We start from the raw sequence: 15110 nt of genomic DNA, 5'->3' as shown, positions 1-15110 counted from the left end.
ATAGGATTAACTCTTTCCAGTTGCATTCATGCAAGTTCTAGAAAATACATCAAATCATCCCAAATTCTGTTTGTATAGTTTACTTCTTCAGACTAAAGTTTCATGAACAATGTACCTTTTAACAGCTACAAGCTAACAGAGTCGGTATATGGACCAAATGCTGGTTGTTTTTTACTGTGTAAACTAAATTCCAAGTTTAATTGCTTGTGACATAAGATAATACATGTTCACTATAAATTATAATATAAAGTTTTGAAGATAAGATTCAGATTAGCTTTTGGTACTTAAAAAAACACTCATTACCCTAATTTAGAGGATTATTAAATTATTCTATTAGGTTTCTGCTTTCATTCAAGTGGTGTGATTTTTGTAAATGAGATAGAAATTTGTTAAAGCTTAATGTTGTTCTTCATGCAGACTATTAAATGCTTGCTCTTGCTTAAGTACATACTCCATTAATATATGAAGTAGTTTTTTTCTCATTTATCCAATATCTTCTACTGAAACTTAAAAGAAAAGTGCATCCCTTTCTGTTGCTTCTCAATAACCTTATTGAACAAGCCTAAATGTTGCACTTAATTTATTTTTCTGCTTGAATGATGAATGTCAATTTGACCGTAGGCTACATTTCTCTGCCAGCTAGCATTTCTGCAGCTGTAAATAAAACCCTCAGCAAAACAAATAAACTATAGTATGTCAAATCAAGTACTGATATTGTAGCAAAAGGTCTTCATTAAATACAGATGGAAAATTTCTACCCTGTGCATTGCTATGATATAGTTAAATAACCAATACAAATGTGTAAGTGGGTATAGTGTATGTATTCATGGATGGACTGAACTGGCTATTATTAAATGCATTAAAATGTGTCAATTAGGATGGGTTTACATGTGAACAATGCATATTTTTGTAATCATAATAATGGAATGAGTTAATGCCATACATAGTTGAAGGACTGTATGCTTGCACCCTCACATGGCCAAACCCAGAGGTTGCAGGCACTAAGTAGCTAAAGAGACTGAAGGAAGTAAACATAAGGATAAAAGGTCATTATGGCAAAAGAAATAATGTTGGGAGTATAGCAAGAAACTTATGATAAGTTTTAATTGGGGAGCTTTCTTGCCTGAATCAAAGTAATAGTAGGGAAGATGACAAGAATACATCATCTGGCATTTTATGTACATGTGTGCAAGAGCGAGAGAAATAGAGCAGGAGCTTCAAACCAAACATTCAATCAGCTAGACCAGTGTTGGAATTATAAGTAATTGACTGGCAAACTTTCAGGTAAAATCGAACATTATGCTAACATAAATGCATTAAGAACAGTATCATAGACACTCATCATAATAACTGAACCCTGAAATATGAACCATTTACTTTAAGGTAGCACCCGGTGGTGCAGCAGGTTAAACCACTGAGCTGCTGAACTTGCTGACTGAAAGGTCAGCAGTTCGAATCCAAGGAGTAGGGTGAGCTCCCGCTGTTAGCACCAGCTTCTGCCAACCTAGCAGTTTGAAAACATGCAAATGTAGTAGATCAATAGGTACCACTCTGGCGGGAAGGTAACGGCGCTCCATGCAGTCATGCCGGCCACATGACCTTGGAGGGGTCTACGGACAATGCTGGCTCTTCAGGTTAGAAATAGAGATGAGCACCAACCCCCAGAGTCAGACACGACTAGACTTAATGTCAGGGAAAAACTTTACCTTTACCTTAAAGGCATTAAACATCTTAATCCAAATGATGAAATGAGAAATGACATAGGATATGATACAAAAATGGGGTTGGAACTACAAAGGCTTTTTAGTTTTTAACTGATCTTGATGGCAGGTCTGCAACGCAGGCAGTGTGATGACTCTGAAGGCTAAGTAGTACATCTTGTATGGTTTGTTAAGAAAGCTGACATACTCAGATAGAAAGACAGCAAAATGCAGTTCTACTTTTATGTAGAAATTCTGTACAGAAAGGGGTTTAATGCAATGCCTCTAACCTTTATTCTGCAAACATATGTATTTCTATGCTTTCTCTGAAATCAAATGGGCAAGGTGCAGAGTTTGTGGTGGAGGGATCACATTGCATAACCAGCTCCATCATATTATATCACTGCTGAGTAACCAAATTCAGACATCGGTGTAAATTGTCCACAAAGGGAAATCACTCTCTGAGAGTGCAATTGGCTAATTTTAGGGCCAAAATCTGGATATGTGCACGGGATTAACAAATTGCCTTCAGGCTGCACTTTGGCTATTTCTCTCTAAAAGGTTCATGACACAGAGAAATGTGTATTAATCAAACATCCATGGACTGTGATTTGCTGTTTAACAAAGGGTTTCCACATCTGGAAACTTTCCTGTTACATTATCTCTTATGTTTATTTTTCATAACATTAGCTGCTGGTCCCGCTATCTCTGCACTCCATATTACCTGGCCAGAATGTTTATGCTCATGTAGGGTATTGCTATTTGGTACTTCAGAAAATGGCATTGTTTGGCTCAGATTCATAAAATTCTGCAATCCATGCTTCCCACTGGCAAGTATTTGCTAATGAAAATGGCAATTAACTCCCCCCCCCCAAAAAAAACTGGTTTTGATTAGATAAATATGCATAAGGAATTTTGCCTGGCTAATTTCAGTCAAATGGGGGAGGAGGCTTTGTTTTATGTGACCTTAATAGTTGTTGTGAGGTTATAATTATTTAAAAGGGGTTTCCAGTAATGAGGGAGAAAGTTTTAAGCACAGCAGCCATTTCCGCAGCATCTAGACGGCCATGCTTGAAATTAATAATTGCTTGTGAAAGAGCAACCTTTGCAAGTAGAGGGTATGCCAAAAAGGATGTGTTTTCTAGAATCATAGAATCATAGAATCATAGAATAGTAGAGTTGGAAGAGACCACATGGGCCATCTAGTCCAACCCCCTGCTAAGAAGCAGGAAATCGCATTCAAAGCACCCCCGACAGATGGCCATCCAGCCTCTGCTTAAAAGCCTCCAAGGAAGGAGCCTCCACCACGGCCCCGGGGAGAGAGTTCCACTGTCGAACAGCTCTCACAGTGAGGAAGTTCTTCCTGATGTTCAGGTGGAATCTCCTTTCCTGTAGTTTGAAGCCATTGTTCCGTGTCCTAGTCTGCAGGGCAGCAGAAAACAAGCTTGCTCCCTCTTCCTTATGACTTCCCTTCACATATTTGTACATGGCTATCATGTCTCCTCTCAGCCTTCTCTTCTGCAGGCTAAACATGCCCAGCTCTTTAAGCCGCTCCTCATAGGGCTTGTTCTCCAGACCCTTAATCATTTTAGTCGCCCTTCTCTGGACGCTTTCCAGCTTGTCAACATCTCCCTTCAACTGTGGTGCCCAAAATTGGACACAGTATTCCAGGTGTGGTCTGACCAAGGCAGAATAGAGGGGGAGCATAACTTCCCTGGACCTAGACGCTATTCCCCTATTGATGCAGGCCAGAATCCCATTGGCTTTTTTAGCAGCCGCATCACATTGTTGGCTCATGTTTAACTTGTTGTCCACGAGGACTCCAAGGTCTTTTTCGCACACACTGCTGTCAAGCCAGGCGTCCCCCATTCTGTATCTTTGATTTCCATTTTTTCTGCCGAAGTGAAGTATCTTGCATTTGTCCATGTTGAACTTCATTTTGTTAGTTTTGGCCCATCTCTCTAGTCTGTCAAGATCGTTTTGAATTCTGCTCCTGTCTTCTGGAGTGTTAGCTATCCCTCCCAGTTTTGTGTCGTCTGCAAACTTGATGATCGTGCCTTCTAACCCTTCGTCTAAGTCGTTAATAAAGATGTTGAACAGAACCGGGCCCAGGACGGAGCCCTGCGGCACTCCACTTGTCACTTCTTTCCATGATGAAGACGACGCATTGGTGAGCACCCTTTGGGTTCGTTCGCTTAGCCAATTACAGATCCACCTAACCGTAGTTTTGTCTAGCCCACATTTTACTAGTTTGTTTGCCAGAAGGTCGTGGGGGACTTTGTCGAAGGCCTTACTGAAATCCAGGTACGCTACATCCACAGCATTCCCTGTATCGACCCAACTCGTAACTCTATCGAAAAAAGAGATCAGATTAGTCTGGCATGACTTGTTTTTGGTAAATCCGTGTTGACTATTAGCAATGACCGCATTTGTTTCTAAGTGTTCGCAGACCACTTCCTTGATGATCTTTTCCAGAATTTTGCCTGGTATTGATGTGAGGCTGACCGGACGGTAATTGTTTGGGTCGTTCTTTTTTCCCTTCTTGAAGATAGGGACCACATTCGCCCTCCTCCAATCTGCTGGGACTTCTCCCGTTCTCCAAGAACTCTCGAAGATAATTGCCAGTGGTTCTGAAATAACTTCCGCTAGTTCCTTCAGTACTCTTGGGTGTAGCTGATCTGGCCCTGGGGACTTGAATTCGTTTAGAGAGGCCAAGTGTTCCTGGACAACTTGTTTCCCTATTTGGGGTTGGATTTCCCCCAATCCTTCGTCCATTCCGTGTTGCTGAGGTTGAAGATGGCTTTCTTTTTCTGAGAAGACCGAGGCAAAGAAGGCATTAAGTAGTTCTGCCTTTTCCCTGTCCCCTGTCGCCATCACCCCATCTTCTCCTTGCAATGGCCCTATCGCCTCCTTTTTCTTCCTTTTTCTACCAACGTAAGCAAAAAAGCCTTTTTTGTTATTTTTTATGTCCCTGGCAAGCCTGAGCTCATTTTGCGCTTTAGCCTTGCGAACCTTTTCCCTACAGGTGTTGGCTATACGTTTGAATTCTTCTTTGGTGATTTCTCCCCTTTTCCACTTCTTGTGCATGTCACTTTTGAGCTTTAGCTCAGTTAGAAGTTCTTTGGACATCCATTCTGGTTTCTTTGCACTTGTCTTATTTTTCTTCTTTGTTGGCACTGTTTGCATTTGCGCCTTGAGTATTTCACTTTTGAAAAACTCCCATCCATCCTTAACTCCCTTGTTTTTTAATATCGGCGTCCATGGAATGCCGCTCAGTAATTCCTTCATTTTTTGGAAGTCAGCTCTCTTAAAGTCCAGAATGCGTGTTTGACTTGTCTTAGTTTCAGCATTCCTTTGTATTGCAAACTGCAGGAGCACATGGTCACTTGCCCCTAAGGATCCAACCACTTCAACTGTATTGATCAGGTCTTCCACATTTGTTAAGATTAGATCAAGAGTTGCTGATCCCCTTGTTGCCTCTTCTACCTTCTGGACTATAAAATTATCTGCAAGGCAAGTGAGGAATTTGTTGGACTTTGTACTCTTGGCTGAGTTTGTTTTCCAGCAGATATCGGGATAATTGAAATCGCCCATGACTACTATATCTCTTCTTTGTGCCTGTTTGGTCAGCTGTTGACAGAAGGCTTCATCAAGTCCTTCATCCTGACTCGGAGGTCTGTAGTAGACACCCACGACAAGATCTTTTTGAGTCCCGGTTCCCTTGATTCTTATCCAGATGCTTTCAAGCTGGTTTCCCGGATTACAGTCTTGCATTTCTTCTGCAACGTAACTGTTTTTGACATATAAAGCTACTCCCCCTCCTCTCCCCTTTGTTCTATTTCTGTGAAAGAGGTTATAGCCCTCAATGGTTAAATTCCAGTGATGGGAGTCATCCCACCAGGTTTCAGTGATGCCTATGACATCGTATGTGTGTTGCTGTGCTAGGAGTTGGAGTTCGTCTTGCTTATTTGCCATGCTCTGAGCATTAGTGTAAAGACATGTAAGCCCCTGTGACCTCCCCTCGAACTGTTTATTTGGGATTATTGTGCTCTCTGTACTTGGTCCTTGCTGTGTTGTGCAGCCCTCCGTTTAGCCTTTCGGCGGTTCCCTGTGGTCGTGGGTAATATAGTGTTCGCCAGGCTGTTGTTCCCCTCCCCCAGTGGATCTAGTTTAAAGTGCGCCTGATGAGGTTTGTGAGTCTGTGTGCAAAAAGATGTTTTCCTACTTGTGTGAGATGCACCCCATCGCTTGCCAGTAGTCCATCCTCTTGGAAGAGTAGACCATGGTCAAGGAAGCCAAAATGCTCCTCTTGACACCATTTTCTGAGCCAGTTATTGACCTGTACTATTTTTCCAGCCCTTGTAGAGCCGTGTCCTACAACAGGGAGGAGGGATGAAAAGATCACATGTACATTATACAGTTTTAGCTTTGTTCCCAGAGCTCGAAAATCATTTGTGATCTTTTGAAAAGTATGCCTAGCGGTGTCATTGGTACCTACATGAATCAACATAAGGTGGGGAGGGTGATGGGGCTTTAGGAGCCTGCTGAGCCTCTGAGTGATATGGTGTATTTTTGCCCCCGGGAGGCAGCATGTTTCTCGAGCCATCCCATCCGGTCTGGAAATGATGGCTTCCGTTCCTCTAAGGAGGGAGTCACCTACTACCAAGACCTGTTTCCTTTGAGGATTGACAGGGTCCCTTTTGTGCAAGACAGTGTGTATGTCCCCTGAAGAGTGTTCCTGTTGAAGTGAATCATGTAGGTGTAAAGTGTTGTCCTCCTCCTCAACATCCCCAGTGCATTCATCAATGACAATCCATTGAGATACATCTGAGAGCCCATTACTCTCCCAAGGATGTTCCTGTTGCTCCTGGTCTATGATTGGGGATGGAGCATTTGCATGATTACATAAGTGTGACTGTGGTGATGCACTGTCCCCGTCAGGGCTATCCCCTGCGCATTGATCCAGGGTGGTCCACTGAGTGGTATCTAAGAAACTGTGGTCCTCCACAAGATGTGTTTCCTGATTGTATGTTAATGATGTAAGAATTTCAAATCTGTTGTGTAAATGCAGCTGAGCAGAGGAGTTTTGCGGAGGCTGCCTGGTCCTGCGTCTCCTTCTATGGCTGACCTCCTTCCAAGCCTGAGGGTTGTCTACCTTTGAGTTGATCTCCCCATAAGGTTCCTGATCATGGTCTTGGTGGTGTTGGTGTGATGCAGGCTGCTGATCTACAGCAGCGTGTTGTGCAGTGTCCAAGAAGAGCTCGAGTGCCTGAATGTCCTTAAGGGTCTTAATACGGTGCTCGAGCTGTTGGATCCTCTGCTCCAACAGAGTCATCTGTTTGCATTTGGAGCAGATGTAGTTGTCTAGTTTTTGTGTGAAAAAGCGGAACATGCCACAGCTGGTGCATGTGATGGGAATGTTTTGCTTTTGTTGCATCTCTTGGTGAGCGTGGTGGCCAAGTGGGATCTTTGTACAGTTAAGTAATATGCACGCACTTTATGTGCAAACTGCAACAAACCACCTCTTTGTGTATTTGTTTATGTTGCTTTGTTTCCTGTATGTACTGCAAAGGATAGTTAGTAAAGGTGCCTACCTGAAGCCAGGGAGCAAAAATGTCCTCCTGCTGCCTCTGCTTCTGCGAGAACCAACTGCCCTTCTGGGATCAGGCTCTGGCAGAAACTCACACTGGCAAATAAAGCTTTCCCAGAAACTCAATTAACAGGGAACAATGCCTGCTGTCAATCAACTTAAGTACCTGGCTCTCTTTCAACACAACAGTCACCCAACAGTTAGACTTTGACCACAGGAGCCAAGCCCACACTCAGTTTAAAATCTTAGCCAAATCTTAGCCAAATCCTACCTGAAGCCAGGGAGCAAAAATGTCCTCCTGCTGCCTCTGCTTCTGCGAGAACCAACTGCCCTTCTGGGATCAGAAGGATCTCCTTTGATTCTTCTCACTGTGAAAGAAAATGATATTGGTTTCCAACTGATATAGTTTTTTTTCATCATTATATCAATTTTAAGGCAAGAGAAATAATAGTCACACTATATTCTGTGCTGGTCAGGCATCATCTGGAATACTGAGTTCACTTCTAGATATCTCATGTTTAAAATCTTATAGACAAGTCAGAAGGGGTTCAGAGAAGGGCAAGAAGGATGATGAGAAGTATTGAGAACAAAACGTGAGGAGCAGTAGGAGGAACTGGACATATTTAGCTTGATTAAGAGAAGACTGGAGCCCTCAGTGGTGTAGTGAGTTAAACCGCTGAGCTGCTGAACTTGTTGACCGAAGGGTTGGCGGTTCAAATCCGGGGAGCTGTTAACCTCAGCTTCTTCCAACCTAGCAGTTCAAAAATATGCAAATGTGAGTAGATCAATAGGTACCACTATGACAGGAGGGTAACAGTGCTCCATGCAGTCATGCCGGCCACATGAGCTTGGAGGTGTCTACGGACAACATCTGCTCTTCAGCTTAGAAATGGAGATGAGCACCAATCCCCAGATTCGGACATGACTAGACGATGTCAGGGGAAAATCTTTACCTTCACCTAAGAGAAGACTGTAGAGTCACACCATTACACTCCTTAAGGGCTGCCACAATGTGGAAGGTGCAGGATTAGTCTCTTCTGCCTCAGAGAGTGGAAGTAGTTCTAGTGATTTTAAATTGCAGAAGGTTAGATTTCACTTGCTTATTAGAAGGCGCTTATTGACAGCGAAAGCAGTTTGGCCATAGAACCGATTACCTGCAGGGAGAATGAGGTCTCTGGGTGCATATACACTGAAGAAATAATAAGTTTGATACCACCACTTTAAATACCAAGGCTCAATGCTGTAGAATCCTAGCATTTGTAGTTTGATGAAGTAGTAGCATTCTTTTGCAGAAAAGGCTGCCGATCTTCTAAAATGACAATTTCCAGGATTCCATAGCATTGAGCCATTGCAGTTGAAAAGCTGTCAAACTGAATTAATTCATTCTGCAGTATAAATGGCTTCTCCTTCTCTGGATGTCTTCAAAAAGAGACTGGACTTCTATCTGCCAGAGATGTTCCATCTGGAGTTCCTGCACCGAGCAGAGGATTAGACCTGGTGGCCCATCCATTCCAACTATCATTCTGTGATCACTAGCAAAAGGATGCTAAGAAAGCAATCTCCAAAGTTTAATACTAAGTGATTATTTGGGAGTCCTAGAAGAGAAAAAGCATGTGATTTGCTGTCTCTAGAACATTTTTTAAATGAAAATGGCATGTACTCCATCTGTCCCTAAGCAAGAAACATGAAAAACTGTTAGATGCAGAGACCATGATGTTATGATGGCTAAAGATGCCTACATGGTGGAACTGGAAGAGTGAACTTCTCACAGGGCCATCCTTCGCCCTCATCTTTCTTGTTTGACCTATACTGTTGCCTCCAACTGCCTCTCTATAGTTCTATATCACCATCAGTCTTGGCAAGGAGGCAAATAATTATAAGTTTGGTAACAAAGGTTTTACTTCATTTTACCCCATTATAGTGAGATGTATTTATTGAATCTTTATTGTTTCTAAACATTCATATCTTCAATTAAATTTGCATATGTAAATCTATATTTTAATCTTTTAGGGTGATAAATTTCTTATGTAATTTATTGCGCTGGGCTGTGGCGCAGCCGGTTAGTAGCCAGCTGCAATAAATCACTACTGAGTGAGAGGTCATGAATTCAAAGCCAGCCTGGGTTGGATTAAGCCCCCGACCATTAATAGCCTAGCTTGTTGTTGATCTATGCAGCTCAAAAGACAGTTGCATCAGTCGAGTAGAAATTTTAGGTACCACTATATGCGGGGATGCTAATTTAATTTAATCTATGACACCATAAAAACTTCCAGCAGCGTGCGAAAGAATGAGGAAGCATTCCGTCAAGGACTCGTTGTCACAAGTGGACAATGAAGCGGCAGCTCCCCCTCTGGCTGAAATCGAGCAATCCTCATGAAGCCGGAAGCTGGAAAATGTTAAATTGCCTCTGAGACTGTCTATATATGTTGTATGTCCAATTGCATTGAATGTTTGCCATATATATGTGCATTGTGTTCTGCCCTGAGTCCCCTTTGGGGGAGAAGGGCAGAATATAAATACTGCAAATAAATAAATAAATAAATAAATAAAGTAGTGTCAGCATGCTGCGGTAGTTTGAATGTTGGAGAAGGACACTGGGAATCCAGTGTTGAGTCCTTGCTCAGCCACTGGGTGACTCTGGGCAATTCATATTCTCAGCCTCAGAGGAACGTGATGACAAACCCGCTTTGAACAAATTCTGCCAAGAAAGAGGTACTATAGGTTTGCCTTAGAGCTGCCATAACTCCTATGGAGTGTCTGTAAATTGCCATCTTGTCAATTATAGGCTATACTGGAACTTCCAAAAATGAAAGAAATAACATAAATCTTGAGTTTCTTTTTAAAGGTGTTACATGGATATCTTTGAGGAATTTTCATATACAGCCTTTCTACATTTGAAAAACCCAAAATAGAGCCCTGCAAATAACTCTATAGTGTGTGCCTCCAAATATTACCCATACTATAGCTCCACGTTCTCTGATTTTAAAAGTCCCCCTCCCTGCATAGTGCCAGCAGATAGTACCATTTAGTCAATTTCCAGTATACTTGAAGGAGATTTTTGTGGATGATTTTTGACAGCATGTCCAAACAATCTCTTAAGGTAACAATGCTAAATAAATAGTGTAACGCATGGTCATTCTTTCCTGCTCAGCTCTATCCACATCTCCCCTCTAATCACATCAAAGGGTCCTCTAGTTGAATGGCTTAATCAAGCAGTAAGCTTTGGAAGGGTGAGGTGAATACAAACTCGAGAGGTTTTGTATACGTTCTTCTGGGTCTATCAGATTTAGTGGCGAATGTTCAGTGACTTGTGAATAAAAATGCCAGGTTATATTATATTTCTGTAAACATCATCAGGTGGCATCTGCAAGTCAGTGCTCCAAAATCCATCATGTGCCCAGCTTGGCTTACACCCTTTTTAAATATAAGGAATATTTTTTTATAGAATTATGTTGCAGATGGAGTCTAAAACAAATACTTTATAAGAGTAACTATTCTCTTACATTAGAGAAAGCTGGTTTGAAACCAGCAAAATGTGTAACTATGCAGAAATTGAAGGAAAAGATCTACAGAACCTGCAAGGCTATGTCTCACACAAATATGTGAACAATGACTTTAGCGAACACAGAGAACATATATTGGCGTGTTTCCATGGCTATGGCTGTAAATCAGGGCCTCAACCTTTAATTAATTAATCTGTTCGATGGAGTAATTGAAACTCTTTCAAATTAAATAAATAGACACGCTTAGTTAACTGAACAAAACATTTTTAAAATGTTAATTATTTTAATGCAAGTACTTCCAAAATGGCAGCTAAAACAGACTGATTTTTAGATGCTAAGAAAACACGTAGGTAAATGCCATTGATTCAATAGGTCTTCTCTAGTTGAGCTGTCAACTGTATTTAGGCCATCTCTATCTAAAACCATAAATTACATGCAATTGTCCCATCAAAAATAATTTTTTAGTCACAGATTAGTAAAATATTCAGAGACTTACTCTTAACCCATTTGACTGAAAGCTTTAGCATGTGTATTCTCTCACACCATATTTTAGTTTTTATGTCTGGGATTAACCTCATATTTTATTGCATATGAACATCTCTCTTCCTGGCTCATTGTTTTAACTTCTATTAATCTATTAGAAGATCACTTTACCTTTCAAGACAGTCAAGAGTAAATAAAATGGCAGGGATCTGCCATCTCTTACTAACTTATTGGATGAAGGTCAATAAGATAGAGAGTTATCATAGGTCTCTTTTTCACAAAGTGAAACGTGTTAAAGGAAAGCTTAATCTACTAGCAAATCTATTCTAGAAAGAAATCACCATAAATTATTTGAGGCTTACTTCTGGTGAAGTGGGGAAAATATGGCAGATTTGAAAGGAATACATTTGAAGGGAATACATTGTTCTGATCTCATTAATTAATGGGGTCACTAGCTGAGGATTGCCTCATCAAGTCAACTATCATTGAGGCATTTAAGAAGGTGAAGAAAACATAAAAATGAGGGCAATCCTTTGATTTAAACACATATAGCAACTGACATGGAAAGAGATTGGGGTGCAGAAAATATTATGGCATTTCAGTATGGGAACTGCAGAAACACATCTAAGTTATTAACACTAATCCTTCACGCATGTGTGAGAAAGAGGAAGAGAGAAAAGAGATTTATATTTATAATGCCTAAACATTCATCTGAAATTAATCTCTCTCACACAATCAAATTCAACATCTACATTTTATATCACAGTTAAGAAATTTGAGGCATGGTTTGCTAATGATTTGTTTTATACCTAAATATGTATATCTTATCTATCCCTGTCTCTCGCTGCACTTCTTAAGACGAGCCTTTCCTGCCTTTCTGAGCATTGGTTATATTTCTGGGATCTGGGTCAAACCAAATGTTAAAGTGAATTAAATCAAAGAGGAGCCTGATAGGTATAAAAAAGATTCGGCTGGCTTGGGCGACCTCACATGTTGCATGGAAATCAACAGAGCATTGGTTGTCTGGTGCAGCTGTGGTTGCTATAGCAATGCAATCGTATGCGTATTCCATCTGCTGTGGTACGGACAGCTCGGAAACCCCCTCACAGGTCTGAAAATAGGAAGGCAGTAAACAAATGACTCATTTGATTATGAAGGCAGATCCTGAGGTGCGGCTCTTTTGACAGGTCCACTTAGGCCGATAATAATGGTGAACAGATCCTTGCTTTGAAATGCAGGATTTTAGCATGGATTTGTTTTCTCCATGCAAAAGAAATTCAGAATGTCAGTGCCTTAGACAAAGACTGAACGACTGTATCTGAGTGCGTGCATAGCCTCTGTGTTGCCCCTTGGTGTACCCTGCAACATTTCACATTTCACTGGTCAAAGTCTCAGTTGTGGGATTTCGATGATAAAGGATATTAAGCTCAAAACATGCTCAGAGCTGCTGCAAGCAAAGCAGTCAAAGGGCGGGGGGGGGGGGGGGGTGTTGTTTTTGTCTCTAGTGAAAATGAATTCTTATTTAACTGTTTGTGCTTCGTGTCTCTTGCAGTGATATGAACATGCAACAGTATATTTTAAAAACAAAAGGTGTCACGATGGCTGGAAAAAATAGGATAATGATGGAAATAATATTCAAAAATATTTGGAAAATGGTTGGAAATGTATTTTTAAGTGTCAGGAAATGCAGACAGGAGAATCTTAGAATTAAAATTTTCACCTGGGAATTATTCTGTCCCAAATTTGCTTGTGGAATTTCCCCCAAAAATAATGCAGGGGTTTTTTTTTGCACAGATAATGTTGTTTTTCATGCAATGTTTTAAAAATGCACTTTGTGTGCATTACAAAGCAGCTTATGGTGATAACATACCTCCTGGCAATGGGTAAGGATGTGAATATGATACAGTTGTGTCCCTCTGCTTTTGCAAGATCACATCTCTCCAGTGAAAGTGGAAAAAAGGAGCAACCAGCCCCATGTACCACTGCAATAGCTCTGAGAGTTTTGGCTCTGTTTCCTCTTCCTGCTTGCCATGAGCCTTTGTTGAGTAATGGAAGTTAGATACCAAGAGGAAAAGGAATGTGTGGCAAACTAGAGGAGGAACACAATGCCACATATCTAGCAGATCTGGTTTGCTATCCTCTTCCTGTATACCCCATGTGTCTGTTCCCTCTGGTACCTACCTTCTTTTTTGGCAAGGGAAGCAGGCACAATGTTCCAAAAATGGGTTAAATTAGGGGACAATATACAGCCTAATGCATAATTTACAGACAAGAGGAAAGGAAGAAAAGAGTGAGAACCAAAACTGATCTTCTGAGAAGCCGTATGGATTGAAGGGAGCTTCATTTCTCTTGAATCAGAAAAGTCTGTTTTCTTTAGCTGTTAAGGGAACAGAGCAAAAATGTTGACCTCTGTGAAGAGTCATCTCTTTGCCACTTCCACCCTTGAAGGTCATGGCTGGGAGATATTTGTTGTATCAAGCTCTGCAGAATTACTGAAGTTGTCATGAACGATCTTATCCATAAAAGGGTTTTTCACATTGTGATTCCAGCCACAAACCCGCATCTTTCCATGACTTTTTGTACCCACTCCAACATTTTTTCATAGGCTATGGTAGCTGTGAACCTTTCAGCCTCAATGTTTGTTATGGAGGTAATGGTATAGTGAGGAAAGAGACCATTTTAGGCATTATACAAACTTGACTTCTGACTCATTACTGGAACTGGGGAAATGTACTGTTTGGCCTATAGCTACAACTCATACTTCCTTTGCAAGTTTGGTCACTGGCTTTGCTAGCTTTAGGATTGGGAGTTATTGTCCAAAAAAGTAAACTTGATCAAGCTTCAGTCATGACACTGAGTCTTTTGAGAAAAATATAGTTGTCTTTTCTAAAAGGATTTCCTGCAAATGTTGATATGTATAGCCAAAAATATATTGGTGATAGAATGATTAGTTGCAAAGAAGCAAAAACAATTGAAATTTTGGTGTTGCTTTAAAGTTTAAGGACCAAATTACCATGGAAAGCAAGAACCATTCAGATTCCTGGCCAAATAACACATTATTTCTGTGCAAAAAAGAAGACTGAAATAGGTTTGCTTCTAAAAATAAAACAGTAGTAACTGTGGTGGAATATTCGGGCTGATTTTTCTTTTATTTTTACCTATTGTCTGCATATCAAAGGAAAGCACTGACATTACTTTTTTGGGTAAAGTGGGTGCCTCACAGGCATAGTTTTATAAAGCAGATCCCAAAATAAAATCGTTGAGGAAATTGCTGAAATCTTCTAGAAAGACAACTCAAATGAAACCTGGGGCTTCTGAGATATCTGTACAGTCTGAACAGAGTGGTTTCATTTTTTTTTTCTCAGTGCAGTTGTCAAATAGGAAAATTCAGTTGTTTGCTGCAGGGAACTGATAAATAATAATTCAGACTGTCTGACATTTAACTTCAGGAGGCTCAAAGACATCAAAGCCCACATGTCACACAAAGAGTCAGAGAGCACCGAGAAAGCTTTCGTGAAGTCTAGACTGAGAAAGGGGGAGACACGCACAGCCCTTTTTCTCCCTCACGCATCCCCATGATTTATGCTACACACAGCAACAAAGCATTACACTTGAGTGACACCATGCAATGAAAGGAGGAAAAATGAAATTACAATAGAGTTTCACTTATCCAACATTCACTTATCCAACGTTCTGGATTATCCAATGCAGTCTGCTTCCCACCTGGATCTACAGCTGTTTCTCTAAGCAGCAAGGACTGAACTTTTTACACATTTAATTTCCAACAATGTTGTTACTGTAAGTTCATTTTATGCAATTCTATCTTTATTTGCA

This window comes from Anolis carolinensis, chromosome 3 (assembly GCF_035594765.1).
Source record: "Anolis carolinensis isolate JA03-04 chromosome 3, rAnoCar3.1.pri, whole genome shotgun sequence".
NCBI classification, from domain to species: domain Eukaryota; kingdom Metazoa; phylum Chordata; class Lepidosauria; order Squamata; family Dactyloidae; genus Anolis; species Anolis carolinensis.
The sequence above is the reverse complement of the archived record's forward strand: the minus strand, read 5'-3'. Positions refer to the sequence as shown.